Source organism: Lissotriton helveticus, chromosome 10 (assembly GCF_964261635.1).
Source record: "Lissotriton helveticus chromosome 10, aLisHel1.1, whole genome shotgun sequence".
In the NCBI taxonomy this organism is placed as follows: Eukaryota; Metazoa; Chordata; class Amphibia; order Caudata; family Salamandridae; genus Lissotriton; species Lissotriton helveticus.
The window spans coordinates 1,005,468,277-1,005,484,348 of NC_136071.1; positions in this window are offsets into that span (position 1 = coordinate 1,005,468,277).

Genomic DNA, 16,072 nt, shown 5'->3' on the forward strand with positions numbered 1-16,072 from the left:
CAGTTGTTTTTAAGTGATTTGCACTCACCTGCATTTTTATGGATATTTCCTCAGATAATCTCTTGGCTGTTTTTATATTTAAAATCCACCAATCTCCAGTACAATGCCAACCAATCAGGGGCCATTCGCCAACCGCTCAGGGGCCTTTACTTCCTGAAGGTGGTGTCATCTAGTAATATGCATCTTTTGCTAGTGACAATTAACCCTCTTGGAACCGCATTGACCCTCGGGTATTCAGTCATTATTACACTGTGTATGCCCAGTCTCAAACTATATTAAGACCTCCCACTGCAAGGTTGAGCCTAAGCAAATGTATTATCACTGTGGATGAGGGGGTTAATGAAGCATGTCACAAACAGTCTATGGGTGAGAGTCCCAAAAAAATAAAATCCTAAAGGGTGTGTTTTTGCAGGGTAACTGGGTCTGTGTAGAGTCATCACTGCACCGTCCTCTTGAATTATGGAACCTTATGATGGGAGAGGTGTGGCGCCGCGGCCAGGGCGACTGACGCTGGAATCTGGGGATCAGGGTTCGATCCCCGGCTCCGGCGGCAGGTTAGCCCAGCACCATGTGACTCTGGGCAATAGCTTGCTTAATCTTCCCGACGGCCCCCAGCGCCTGGAGACCCTTACGGGTGATTGTGCGCTTTACAAATGTGGATTATTATATGATAATTACATACATCAGTAATGATATGACAGTCATGAGTTAGACACCAGGCAAGAGCTAAGTATTCCATCCATCCAGGTATATTACACTGAGTATTATTAACATCTGATATTTACAGTGCCTAGAAACGGGAGAAGGCACTAACTAGAAAACGTCATTATTATTATTATACGGTTGCAAGCCATTTCAAAGCACTCAAAGGACATGTCAAAAGTAGCTAGTATAAGAAGATCGATATGAACAGAGCTGTAGGATCTGTGGGGCAGTTTTACGAGTTCTGGTGCATCTCTGCAAATCAGCAGGGATAGGCCAGAACAGAAGCGACACTCAGTTCCCTCCCTGCGCCACCACGAATGCGTTGCATTTACAATGCGGCGCACCATGGAGCAAGGATATGGCGATGTGTGCCACATTTTATGGCGTAAGGGTGACACATTGCTGGAGTTGTGTCGCAAGCGCGACGCATCTCCAGCAATGCTCAGGGGAGCCCTATGCCTAACATGCTGCAACACTCCTTACGCCTGCCTAAAGCAGGGGCAGGGTTTTGGCGCAGCATGGACGTGAAAGTGACTCTGTGAAATCTTCTAAATTTCACTGCGTCACTTTTACGAGGCTTTCCTGCGACGGATTGCCCACCCTGCGCCGGAATGCCCACATGAAACCTAACGCAGGTTTCATGTGGCGCAAGGCTTTAGAAGATGAGGCATCTTCCTCGATGTGTAACGTTGTAAATAAGGCGCAACGTGACGCATGGTTTATGCCGCCGCTGCGTCACAGAAGTGACACAACGGCAGTGTAAATGTGGCGCATGTGGCTTCTAAATCTGCCCCACGATGTTCAAAATCACTATTTTAGCATCAGTGTTTTACTGATTCCATTATATTGATTGAAATCATCATCAATTTGTATCTTTATAAATGCCCTAAGAATAAACACGTATACTTTAAATATCCCGTATGTTGTAACACAGCACGTGCATTTGTGCGGCACAAATGTAAGCCTTGGAGATTAACGTTTAGTGTCCAACTCAAGGGTACTTATTTTATCCACCTTGCAAGCATAAAAGCCGAGTGTACCAGCAGGTAAACAAAGCTTTGACCATCAGGTCAAAGACAGATTTTGGAGTGAATACATATGGTCCACTGAGCCACCAGATCGGTTATGTATCGTAGTGTATGTATTTTATTAACAGGCAAATTTAGTGAAACTCCCTATTGAAGTGTGAAGGTTGACACTCATTCCGTAAACAAGCAGCGTGAGTTTATTGTCAGTTCATTAGGGTGGCATTCTAAAAGTTTAAAATTTAGGATTTGTAAGATATCAAAGAGCCATTTTCTGGACACTAATGCATAATAAAGTTAAGAACACATCGTATTTACTTACTTAAATACCTCCAGACTACGAGGAAAACTGACATTTTGTACTATCTTATTAACAGTATTATGCTTCATAAGTGTGCAAACAGGAAACGTGGGTTTCAAAACCTCTGAGAGTGAAGAAGCCTATTGAACATTCAAGAATATTTATTGCTGAAAATCACCTGCACATGTGCATTCCAAATGAGAAAGCCACTGAATGGAAAGGTTCTCTTAATGATCTCCCTGTGCACGAGCAGCAAACAAACAACCCGGCTCCTGCTGGGGCTCCTGTCCCCTGATGGCTTTTACCTTTTGGCAAGATGAATTAGCTGTTCATTCAGGTGTGGTGGTTCCTAAGGGGCGGCGCTGGTGTATTCAATGTCATGTTATGCTGTTGTTGTAGGGAAGCGTTGCCACCCTGGAGGCCTGGTGGCTGCGTCACGCACCACAAGGAAGTGCGTGGTAATGATGCTGCCTCAGTTGCATTCACTGAACCAGATGACCTTGGAGAGATCACATTCACAAAACACACGCACATTCTCTCCAGGATTTACATGGCAAGCAGGCATTATGAGAACTATCAGGTTAATAAATAATATTAAAAAAACTTAGGGAAGGTTATTTAAGGTTAATAATAAAAAAGGTAGTAGTGGACTACATATCGCACTTTGTACTAATATACACATTTTAGTGGGTATACACAAAGAATTGATTTTGGATGGTCCTTATAAGGTTATTCCACACCCTACTACCAAAGGTGTGTGTTCACATTAGACTTGGGAGAGCCCATATGTTAAATATGAAAAAAGAGGGAAACCATAACACTCAATAAGTAGTCACAGAAAACATCTAGGCTCCAAACAGTAAGGACTTGTGTTGAATAAGAAGTTTTCTTAATTGGAGAAACACGTAGTTTCAGTGTTCTTCAGTACATTTCCAAGATTGAAACTGATTCCTGCCAGTTTCAGGGGCTTATGAAGGTACCTGTTTTTGGCTTACATTACGTCTTGATTACCTAATACTTTACCTGTTGTTTCCAACGTTTTGGAGTTGTTTTCTGAATATACAGCAACCTATGGTCATCTATTAAAGTGCTGCTCTCTGATACATAACCTACATATGTTGCTACTTGGTCCAGCATATTCTTCCAGTGCTAAGAGACATAGCACTAATTAAGACTTGAAAAAGTCACTGTGTGGCCAAACACGTGTCGGCAGTCATCAAGTATTGAGAAGTGAAGAATATGAATTTGTGACACATGAATGTACCGAAGAACACCGAAACTACATATTTCTCCAATAAAGAAAACTTCTTATTCAACACAAGTCCTTACTGTTTGGACCCTACATGTTTTCTGTGACTACTTACTGAAGCTATGGTTTGCACCTTTTTTCAGGTTACTGAAGGTGATGTTGAAAGCAGTGCCGCCCTCACAATGTACTACCAATGAATTCACAAGTGAGATCACAGGCGATATTGGTAATGATGTCAACAATTATATCATTGCTCAAAGGTCACCTTTCATCACTCACAATGGTCACTTGGTGCAGGGCAGGGCTGCTGACCCAGTTCTCATGCCCCGAACATTATGTAAACATTGTTTAAATCGGGGCGTGCCACGGAGGCGACCGAGATGGCCGCATCCGCCTGAAGCTCTGCCGGTCGGGCTGAAATGTTGCTGTAAATGCTGAGTTACCAGCTCAGTTAACGCTGCGGACACCTTCCTGCAGGTCCCGGAACATGTAGAGCCGCATCGGATGCCTGGAGCGGTGCACCATTTCCCCCAGGACAGCTGCAACGTGGGCCAGCGAGGAGGGCTGGCGCGACCTCGCGGCCAGCATTGCCGATGGAGTCCGTGGCTGTTGGGTTGGTGAGTTCTGCCCCGATTTTTGCCCTGGCACTGCCTGCCACTCTCTGACTTCTCTGCTTGTGGGCCTTCCTCTTTTCTCCCCCCCTGCCGTTCCTCCGGTCGGGCCCCGTTGCTGGCGGCACCCTCACTGGGCACTGCGGGCCTTGTGTGCGGTCCCAAGCCAGGGCCTGTCGTACTTGGTTTGGCCGGGTAAGGGGTTGGGTTTGTGGGGAGGTCCCGATGTCTTGATGGGGGGCGGCGGCGGTATTGGTGCTGGTTGGGCATATTGGCTCCCCCCCCGGCCCCTCCTGTGTGCATGACGGCCTGAAAGCTGCGGTGGCCGGCCCTGGGAGTCGTCCCTACTCATTGCCCCGAGTTGCTGGCTCCGATTTCTACTGTGCCGAGGCGATGTTGGAGCTGCTGGCTACCCTGGGACGCCGATTCGGGTTGGATGTCTCCTGTTGAACTGTGTCCTGGGCCCACTACAGTTACCAGTGCCGTTGCGTCTGACGCGATTCTCAACGCCACTACTGCCGTGAAGACCTGTGGCCCTGCTATCGCCTGATCCCATCCCTGTGCTGGTCACGATGGTTTCTCCCCTCACTGCTGTTCGGTGACGTCTCCTTGCTTCACTTGTCGCCTGCAGCTATCGTGCATGCCTGCCCTGGGAGTCATCTCTGAGATTTGCCTTGAGCTGTGGGTTCCAGTCTACCCTCTGCAGGAGCTCTGTTGAGGCTGCTGGCTGCCCTGAAACCCCGCTTCTGTCCCGGTGCCTGCTATTGCATAGTGACCTGGGCCTACCTCAGACACCGTTACTGCTGCGCTTGGCGCAATTTCACACAGCGCACTTGCCGCACAGACCTGGGACCCTACTAATGTCCAAGCCCACCCTTGTGCTGATCGCAGGGGTTTCTCCTCTCACTACTGTTCGGGGACGTCTCCTTGCTCCACTGGTGCCCACAGTCATTGTGTGTGCCGATTTGCGGTGGTTGTCCCGAATACACCCTGTGGCCTGGTGGTTCAGCTGTGATCACGCCGCCTGATTTGCGATAACTCCTCTGTCCTCTGTGATCTTTCATCGTCAGGACCCCCTCTTTCTCCCTTGGCAAGATGATGAAGAAAGACCCAAAACAAAGTAAGCTGCAATTCGGCAAAGCTGCTGGTGCCCCGTCGGATGTCTCTCCCGGTCAGTCAGATGAAGCTGCAGTCCCTCACGATGTTGCAGACCCTGCCTCCCTAGCCACGGTCATGTTAGCCAAAATGAGAGCCGGGTTCAAGGCGTTAGATGGCCGGTTTGATGAACTGGACAAGAAGTTGGCAGACATGGGATCTAAAATCCAAGTGCATGATCGGCGACTGGATGTCGTTGAGGCTAGAGTGTCAGACGTCGAGGACGGAGCTGCATCCTCCTTGAAGCCGCTGGACAGGATGGAAAAGATCCTTAAGGACGTGGCTATCAAGAACGAGGACTTGGAGGCCCGCAGTCGCCGCAACAACGTCCGAATCAATGGAATTCTGGAAACGACAGCCACTGGCCGGATGGACACTTTCGTGGAACAACTTCTGGTGGATCTATTTGGTAGGGAAATGTTCACGCCGGGTTTCGTGGTTGAACGCGCCCACAGATCGCTGGGGCCTCTCCCGAGGCCCATCATTGCCAGGCTCATGAATTTCAGAGACAGAGATGCCGCTCTCCCCGCTGCTCAGGACTTGGGAGACGTCCAGTGGCAGGGTAATAAGCTGCCTTTCTTCCCGGATTTTACCGTCATGGTGCAGGAGGCAAGACATAAATACCAGGGGGTCAAGGCTGCTTTGAAAAACCTGGGTCTCCGATATGGCATGCTGTATCCAGCAAGGTTAAAGGTGGATGTGGACGGCAGGTTCCGGGTGTTTGACACTCCGACTGGGGCGCAGGAATTCTGCCAGGAATACAAAAAGAACAGTGCTGGGGCGTCTGGTGAGCCAAGATCTGCCTCCCCGCCACAGGGGAATTCCCAGAACAGTGTCGAGCTTTTTTCCCAATCCAGGACTGGTTGACTGATTTTTCATAGTAGTTCACTGTGTTCTGATAAGCGTAAAATGTTCACTTATCTTTCTCTTTAATGCAATGATGTTATTTATTCTGTTACCCCCGGCTGGCGTGGCGTTGCCATGCCCTATGGTGAATACCGTAGTGCCTTTATTTTGTATGGTTGATTTGCTATGTGCGCTCTCTGCTTCTATAGATTTCTTAATGGTTGCATTGTACACGCACCTGTTTAGTTATTTCGGGGACTGCTTTTTTGGGTCTTGCAGGAGGCTGGGTGGTGGGTGGGGGGGATTGTTGGTATAGTTTATATGGTTTTGTCAGTGTATTTGATCCAGTTGTGAGGGTATGGCGTGATTCAGGCAAGCATTGGGAAGCATTTGCTGCTACGATGTTTCAATGGTTAAGCTAGGGAATGTGCCTGGACCTTCCGGGCTGTCGCTGATGACATGGAACGTCCGAGGCCTAAACAACACTAGGAAACGTAGGCAAGTCCTCAATTATATTGTACGACATAACATAGATATTGTTTTTACGCAGGAGACGCATTTGTCGTCTTCCGACCACACTTCGGTTGCGGCAAGTTGGGGTCCCCATAGGTTTTTTTCCAATTACAGTCGCTATGATCGAGGGGTTGCAATCTTTATATACAGGCGAGTCCCTTTTGCTCTACATGACACATTATTGGACACTGAAGGCGGCACCCTGACCGTCACTGGTTCCTTGATGGGACATAACGTTACTTTGGTTGGGGTTTATGGCCCTAATGTAGACTCCCCCGCTTTTTTTCATGACTTGCAGGTACGACTCCTGTCCCTTGACCCCGGGCTGTTGATCCTAGGAGGTGACTTCAATCTACTACTAGACCCTTTTAGGGACAGCACTTCCACTTCCCCGACACGAAGCCCCTTGCCCGGAAAGCCCTCAAGGAGATATGTGCTCACTTTTCCCTGATAGACGTTGAGCTCCAACTGCATGCACACCTTCTCGCACTACTCGGGGTTTCATAACACCTGGACCAGGATAGATTATTGGTTAGTCTCTCCCAGGGTGGCGGGCTGGCTGGATGGTATCCTTACCCTCCCTCGCACACTTTCTGACCATTCACCAGTGAGTATTCCCACAGCGGGGGGTTACGAGAGGCAGTGGCGGTTCCCCGGCAGCGCGTTGTTAGACCCGGTATTTCAAGAGGAGGTCAGGCAAGCGATTGAAGATCACTTTGACATCAACACTGGATCTGTCAACACATGGGCGGTACTCTGGGAGGGCTTTAAGGCATATATTAGAGGGATCTGCATTGCCAAGCCCGCTGGAGTCCTGCGGGATCTCCGATCCACTTTGAACCGCATTGAAAATGATATCGCTGCTTTAGACCGCAAATTACTTGCCGCAACATCCGCTACTGGTGATGCTAGATGGTTAGCATTGATGCTTGACTTTAGAGAGGCGGCGGAACAAGAGTTTCTGTTCCTCAGTAAGCAACATGTGGCGCGGCGATATGGAGAGGGTGAGCGTCCCGGTAAATTGTTGGCAAATACTTTACCCCCCCCCCCCGCGAGACTTCGGGTACATCACTGAAAAGACTGGCCTGGACGAGGTCCCTCTGTATTCTACTCCGGATATTTGTGGCCATTTCCTTTCCTATTATAAGACGCTTTACACTTCCAGACTTACTGGGGATTTGCGTGAGCAGGGGGATTACCTGGCGGAAATCGCTTTGGTATGCTTAGAACGTTACATGCAGGACTTTCTGTCGGTTCCCATTACCCCAGACAGTATTGTGGAGGCCATCGATGCCCTGCGAAGCTCTTCGGCCCCCAGACTGGATGGGTTTTTTGCCAATTTGTATAAGGCTTATAAGGGCATCCTGGTTCCGCAGCTAGTAAAGGTGTACGCGGAGGTGCTGGAGGTGGGCATCCTCCCCCTGACATTTAGGGAGGCGGTCATTATTCTCCTTCCCAAGCCTGGGAAGGATTCTAAATTGTGTGGCTATTACCGGCCGCTGTCTTTGCTGAACCCTGACTATAACATTTTGGCCAAAGTAATAGCGATCCGACTGTCCTTATTGATGGAATCCATCATTTCACCGGCACAGTCGGGCTTCGTGCCACATAGATCCACATCCCTTAACTTGAGGACCTTGTACACTGTCTTACATAGGATCGACCCTTCCACACCTGCTGCCGCTATACGCCTTGACGCTGAAAAAATGTTCGACTCCCTCGAATGGCCCTTTTTTCTATCTGTTATGCGCTGCATGGGCATGCCGGAATGCTTCGTCTCTACGGTGGCCCTTCTGTACACCAGGCCCATTGCCTGGCTGCGCCTGAACGGCACTATCTCAGTCCCCTTCACTTTGTCTCGTGGCACAAGGCAGGGGGGCCCTCTTTCCCCGCTACTTTTTATTCTGGCCATGGATCCTTTGGTGCACCAATTTCCGGAGAAACACTTACACCGCAGCCTTCAGTTTCGTATGGGCCCCCTCTTAGTCTCACTGTATGCGGATGATACCGTTCTCTACGTTCGGATGCCCCCATATCAATCTGGAACCCCTGATTTCGGAAATCATTAGGTTCGGCAAATTCTCTGGACTCAGCATCAACTGGCATAAGTCAGTTATTTTCCCTCTCACTGCCAGCACGACTGTCTGGGCTTGCGAGTTCCCGCTGGAGTGGTGCTGCGACACGGTCAAGTATCTTGGTGTGCATGTATATCTAGATACGGCTACTATGATTCGACTTAACTACGGCAGGGCGGTTAGCTCGCTGGAGTCCCAGATTGTGAGATGGCTACGTCTTCCGCTGTCTATGGCTGGGAGAGTGCTATAATTAAAATGGTGGTCCTTCCCCGGTTCCTCTACCTTTTCACTAATATCCCTATCCCACTGACGAAGACTTTTTTTCGCAGCTGCCCATGTTATTGTTACGACTCGTGTGTGGGGGCAAGACTCCTCGTGTCTCCTGGCAGGCCCTGACTCTACCGTACGACAGGGGCGATTTGGGGTCACAGATTTTTATCTGTACTATCTGGTTGCACAATGCTGCTACGCGCATGTGTGGTTCCATCCGGACGCACGTGTTCCATACCTGAAACCAGAGGCAGATCTGGTACTTCCGCACCAGCTTCTGACTATCCTCCCTACTGGATTCCCCCCCGAGATCCGCGAGATGTGCAAACTGTCTCTACCACATGTTGGGCATGGAGCAGACTGCGTAGGTTGCTGGGATTGGACTGGTTGTACTCGCCGGAGTTGCCTCTGCCTAACCCTTCTTTGCTCCCCATAACAGGGGAAAGCTTGGTCCAATGTACCCATGAGAAATTTCACATTCGCTCCCTCGGTAATTTATTCCCAGAGGGTCATGCCTTTTCGATATCAGAAGAGGCCTGATTCAGTGACCGCTCCTTTATGGGCACCTTTGTTATGACGTGTGTTCGCTCCATACTTAGGGCTACTTTCCCTTCCTCCCTTCCGCCCCTGAGCCGACCCCGCCACTGAGATTGCTGATACAGAGCCCTACTGGTGCGCACTTGGTCTCAAAGCTATACAAACAGTGCAGTGTGCTCGGGCCAGTGTCTGACGCTAGGGTGCGGGCTGCGTGGGAGGGGGATCTGGGCAAACCCATTACTGACGATCAGTGTGAGCAGTGTTGTAGAGCCACCAAGGAGGTCTCACTGAACAGCAGACACAAGCTACTCCACTTTAAGTTCCTTCGCAGAATGTACCACACTCCCGCTCGCTCCCATAGAATAGATCACACCAGGCCCCATCATTGCCAGAAATGCTTGGCTCCCTTTGCCGATTTTGCCCAACTCGCATGGACATGTCCTAAGATACATCAGTACTGGACCCAGGTCCACTCGGCTCTGGGAGACATGCTTTCCATGCAGCTCTTACCCACTCCTGAGATTGCACTGTTGGGTTATGTGTCCAATTTCCCTCGGAAGATCAGAAAGCTGGCCGCCTTGGGCTTCCTATTGGCCAAACGGGAAATCACGTTGTTGTGGGGTGGCAGGAGAGTTCCCACTCTGCAGCATGGCTCAGGAGTCTGGCCTTTTGTAATGTAAACTGTGAAGAGTTTTCCACATTAATACCTAGCTCGTCCAGACCAGTGGACATATGGGATCCATACAGAGACTACATCGCCAGACGCAGGACAGCACCGGGTCTCAAGTAGCCAGCAGAATAGTCCCGGAGGGGGTGGGTTAGGTGTCCACTCTTGACTGCATATTGGGGGTAGTGTCTATTGTTGATTATGGTCATGGATCCTTCACGGCTCCCAGGTTGTTTTTAGCTGCTGTGTATGCTGTTGTCTCCTTCTGCCATGATTTGTAGGGTTGTTGGGGGCTTTGCGAAAAATGTTTGTCTCCAATGTATGACCATGGTCCGCTCGCTGTTCATCTCTGTAAGTGAATGTATCATGCTTGCTTTTTTACATTTATATCTTGTTCATGTCAGTGCTATGATCTGTATCGTGCCCTCACCACAATGCCTGTATGATAAAACTGAAAATAAAGTTTAAAAAAAAGATAATAATTCTTTAAATCAGGCATCCAGGAAGCACTCAACAAAAACCTGCTGCTTACTCTACACCTGTGAAGCAGCTGATCACCCAATTCATCTATAGTAGACGAGGCACTGGTTCAGTATTTAAGGATCAACATTGCAGTCTGTTCATAGTAAACAAGCCTGCCTTAAATGTATACTCACTGATTTACATGACTCACAAATGATTGCATTTCTGAAACCCCATAGAATGTCTTCCTCCTCCAAATGTCTAGCTCTCGAAAGAGAAGGCTAGAGTATATTTTTTTACAGAGTTTTATATAGCACGAACTTGACCCGAATCGGGTATCAGAGCACTTTACATAGAACCAGTTGCATTACATGAGGACATATTCATTTTTGTTAGGCACGGGGAGATTAAGTGATTTGCCCAGAATCACAGGATGTTCAGCGTTATTGCTGAAACTCGAACCCAGTTCCCCAGATTCGAGGTCGACCACCCTAGCCGTTAGGCCAACTACTCTTCCCAATAAAGATGACAGACTCACAGGCTAGGCATCGATCTGGTGACCCCTCTTCTATTTCCAGTGGCGGAATATAGTAATATCCTACTGTACCACACAACACTGATACCCGTCCGCTCATCGGTGTCCTCTCGAGCTTTACGTTCAAGCTTTCTTTCCACTCAAAATTTCCACTCTTTCCTTGGCCTCTTTATCCTCTGCTCCCTCCCAAAAGCTGTTTTTCATTGACTAGTACTTATCACAGATGTCCAACAAATAATTGAATATATATTAACTGGCCCAAAAAAGAAATGAAAATAAGTGGATGGTGTGCACTACCAGCAGCACAGAGGTGTTTAGACTTTTGTTGACAATGCTGTAAGGAATTCGTATGTTGATTAGAAAACAGTGCAGATCTCTGTTCATACATACTGAGCACCCATCAGTCTGATCAGCTCCACTACAACTGCACAAGCGTCTCCAAACCAATATTTGCGCGGTCTTTAGAGTTTGTTACTTTGGAATGAGTGTTACAAATGTATTTATTTTATTTATGTATTTTATTTGAAAAGTTTTATGTAGCGCTGGCTTGACCCAGAGGTATAAGAGCGCTTTACAAGAGGATCAGCAAGTTACAGGTTACAGAGTTACATCAATTAAATCAAAGAATCACAGAGGGAGGAGAAGGGGGAGGGAAGGAAACACAACAGGGAAACAAGGAAAACAATGCCAGATGACCAGCTAGGTAGGTGATGGCCGAGGGGGTGAAACCGGGGCCATACTCCTCTATAGCTGCATTTGACCGCTCCACCGGGCATCGGCCAGGGTTGCTCGTGCACTGAGGTAAGTACAAACAGTTTTGGTATCTGCCCAGGGGGCATTGTCAAAGGTCCATCGAAAGTTCCACTGGGCATGGGCACTGTTGATCCGGCTCCGTGGTGTGTACAATGCTCAAGGTTTCAGTCTGGGGCATCATCATAGGTCAATTGGCAGCACCCATCTCCGGAGTTACTGAGAAGCCAAGACTTACTGTAGGGTTGATATGCACTCGATAGCAATGCTTCCAGGGGACAGACCAGGACAGCCATCTTAAGGTCAGGCATATTGAATGTGTAGGCCCGGGGTTGTAGGGCACTCAGCTGTTGTCCCAAGCAATTCTCTTGGTGTGAGTGAGGCTGTCGTAGGACTAAGGTTAAAAAACAGTCCCATTGCAAGTCATTTGCACTGTGGAGACCCTGATGTGAGCAATGAGAACTTGCTCCGGGCGCCATTTTAGGGACAGGCACAGCCCTTACCTGGCCCACCTTCAAGCAATTCTGATATGATTTTCTGCCATCCTGGGGTCAGGTGGGGCGGTAGTGGATCCTCCCCCGTCCATCTGATGCCTCATGTGACCCCCGACTCCCCCCAAAGCCTCCCCTTTCACCGGCGCAGGGTCCCGGTGATTGTGTCTCACAGAAGGGGACCTCCGCTTACCTCTTCACTTTTGCCGCTCCTTCAGGCCCTCCTGCGGAGTTCCGATTTCGCTGCTGGCATTTACTAATGCCCCCGCCAACTCCCTTCGGATGCCAAAGGCAGCAGTTAAAACTTCGGTACCACTAGCAGTAACAACAAGCCCTGCTTCAGGGTTTTCAATTGGTCAGCTCTATCTTGGCTCGTCTAAAAGTGTAGGGCATGCTTTCTTATGCAAAGAAGAAACACCAGAGCGAACAAAGTAAATTGCATTTTTACAGATTTGTGCCGATCACACAAGATGCACCAGGAGACCCAATCCTCAGGGCCTCACACTATCTGTAATCCAGTGTGCAGTCTACATTTTACACTCACCTCAGGGGGCCTTTTGTGAGTGAGAAAGTAAAGTCCTGAAGAAGGGGGAGGGCATCAGATTTCCTAATAATCATGCTAGTATATAATGTTTAAATATATTATATGACAAGCAGGGAGCATGAGAGGGGCATTAGGGGCAGTGGAAAGGGAGAGGAATGTGGATTGGTAGGAATACTAAGTGAGAGAAACACAATAATGTGTCAAACAAAATGTTTTAGGACTTGCAAAACATAGATACAAGAGTGTGTGTTTTTTGACAGAGTGCTCATGCAAAATTCTGAGGTGAAATCTAACAGACATCTCACCATACCCAACGGAGAGCACCTATACCAAACTATTCATCAGAAAATAGATTTATTAGAGAGGTGTAACACCCCATCCCCCTCAAAGCTACACTCCTGTTTGAAGGGTCAAGCATTGAGAATACCCAGATCCTCCTGCTGGGACATCACCCACCAGGGCAGTTCTAGCTCACTTTAATCCCCTTGTGCCTGGTGCAAATTAGCAAAGGGTGAACACTAAGTTATGAGGCTATTTGTTTGCATTCTATTTCTCCACGTGCTTCTTAGCAAAGTCCTCTGACATTTATGGTCCGCTCATAATAGAGGTAGAATAAGCATACATAGTTACGCATCCCTACAAAATTGTAGTAAATCCATTTCCAGATTTTCAGCTAGACACCGATTACATATTTATACAAATATATGGTTTCATTTTAAATTGTTACTCTCTGGACCCCACCCCCCTCAGTGCCTTGTGACCCTCACGGGTAGGTAGTGTGCTCTACAAAACCCTGATTGATTGATTAATTGATTGAATATGTCCAAGTGCATGATATGTTTGCCTCTATTTTTTCGTGGCAATAGCACAGAATGCTCTAGAATCCTCTAGTTTGGTAATATTCAGGTACAAGAACACTTTTTCCTAACCAAAATACCTTATCTTTAAAAACTGTATAGAACAGCAAGTTAGAGTCTCTTTTACTGTGTTACACCATTACAGGAAGGGCCATCCTATTAGACCTGTCAGCCTAAGGGTGGTCTTCCCCCAAACGTTTTGCCTTCCTCCTCCTTTTTGTGCTGATCTTGTTTTTGCTGGCCTAAGCGCTAATCAGTGCTAAAGTGTGTGCTTACTCCTTAAAGCATGGTAATACTGGCTTAGCCCCAATCGGCACATTTGATTTACTTATAAGTCAGTCACAAAGTGGTACTGTGTGTACCCAGGGTCTGTAAATTAAATGCTACTAGTGGGCCAGAAGCACTAATTATGTCACCCACTTAAGTAGCCCTTTAAACATTTCTCAGGCCTTCCAGTGCAGCCTATCTGTGTAGTTTTGAACTGCCATTTTGACCTGGTAAGATAAACGTTTTGCCATGACCAGGTCTTCCTTTCTAGTACATATAAGTCACCCCTAGGATTAGCCATGTACAGTCTATATTCCTAATGTTATGTGCGATTTTGCTTGTGTAGTGTTTTCACTTTATTACTGTTTGAAGTGATACATAAATACTTTGCTCATTGCTTCTAAGTTAGAGCTGTCTGCTCTTTGCCAAGCTTCCAGAGGGTTGAGCAGAGGTCAGATTGGGGTTTGCGTGTGCCTTCACCCTAAAAGGGATTGTGGTTGCTGCTTAGTAGGGTTTCACCCCCCTCAACCAGTATCCACATTTTTTACACAACCATATTCAAGTAAAGCTGTGTGCAGCCCCAAAAGGCTGACCTGTTTGGCCATGTCCTCTCTAAATGGGAAGAGAAAGTATTTTACATATGTGCTGGCATGTTTGGCATCATCAGTGAGATGCAACTTGATTTATGAATACACATCAAGTAAAGGATGTAAGAAATTCTTGGGTTGTTGGTTGAATTTAGGGTGACCCCTGTTCAAACAAGAGCCACAATTCCTGGCAGGGTGGACTACAAAAGTCACTTAATTAACGTGTGCTTTACCCTCTGGTAGCTTGGCACAAATGCAGTCAGGCTTAACTTAGCCGAAATGTGTAAAATATTTATGCAGCACTTAAACAGTAATAAAATGACAACACAACAAAAGTAAATGCTAATACATTATTTGAAACAAAAATCCAATCAGTAGAATCAGAGTTAGGAATTCTTAAAGTAAACACTTGCGCCTAAAAGATCAAAGCACCAATCGCAGACAACTAGTCACAAGAGATGGCGTCAAACTAAAAAAATACAGGCATACACAATAAAGCGTGGGTTGGATACACTTAGTAGATTGAGCCCAGTCTTGGATTACCTTTGGACTTAGAAGAAATGTTGTAAAAATATGTTTTGAAAAGGTAGAGTTCAGCGGCACAAGACAGCAGGCAAAGTCCAAGAAGGGAGCATCATTGTCCGGGAGCCACTGGACGTAGTTGCTATGAATATTTCTACGTTCGGACTTAGTCACATTTTCCGAAGTCAAAAATTGCCAGTGGGAAGAGGCAGGAGGCAACAAGAGTTCCAGGAGAACAGATACTCCTTTGGCGAAGGACTTCTGAATAGGATACGTAGCAGGGACAGTCACAAAGTCAGGCCGACCGGCAATGCACCCAGGGCGGATAGCAATGCAAATTGGTCCCAGTCTTCCCTCGGTTTGCAGAGCAGTTCTTAGCCAAACTTGCCCAAGTCCCAAGTTTTACAGTTTGGCTAGTAGAGCTCTTTTAGCACCACCACCAAGTATCCAGGCCTGGAAAGGCACCACTTGGGGAGTTTGGACTCACTCGGGCTGGGTCCAGGTATGGGGTCAAGATGGTAGGATGCTGTTATGTCCCTGTGGCTCTGATCAGGAGGCCAGCAACTAGTCTTTGGAACTCTGGTACTCCTGGGTTCAAATGATACAGTAGGGCTCACGCAGCAGGGCAGGCCTCTGAGGGTTCAGGGGAGCTCCAGCCAGCAAAGCAGTCCTTCCAGGTGCAGCATAATAGTCTAGTGGAGTACACATCAGGAGGCAGCATCAGGCAGTCTTCTGTGAGTCCTTCTGCATGTCCAGAAAGTAAACTGCAGAGTGTGCCTGAGGGTCCTATTGTTATACCTGGAGCCTTCCTTAAAGTAGGAGAAGATTCTAGAGGTTTTTCTGCCCTGGCTCCAAGCTGGTTGCAGGGAGAATGCAGTGGTGACAAGCCCTTTGTATGAAGCCAGAGCACCCTATAGTCAGTTGCAAGTGGGGACCTGCCCAGCTCGGCCCCTATCCTGCTAGCAGATTGCCCATTCAGGCACACCTAATCCCTCTATTGTGTGACTGACTGGGAGGAATTCACAAAATCTAACTGCCAACTCCACCGAGTCAGCTGACCTAGGACAGGCTGCAGCCTCCAAATGGCAAAGGGCAAAAAAATG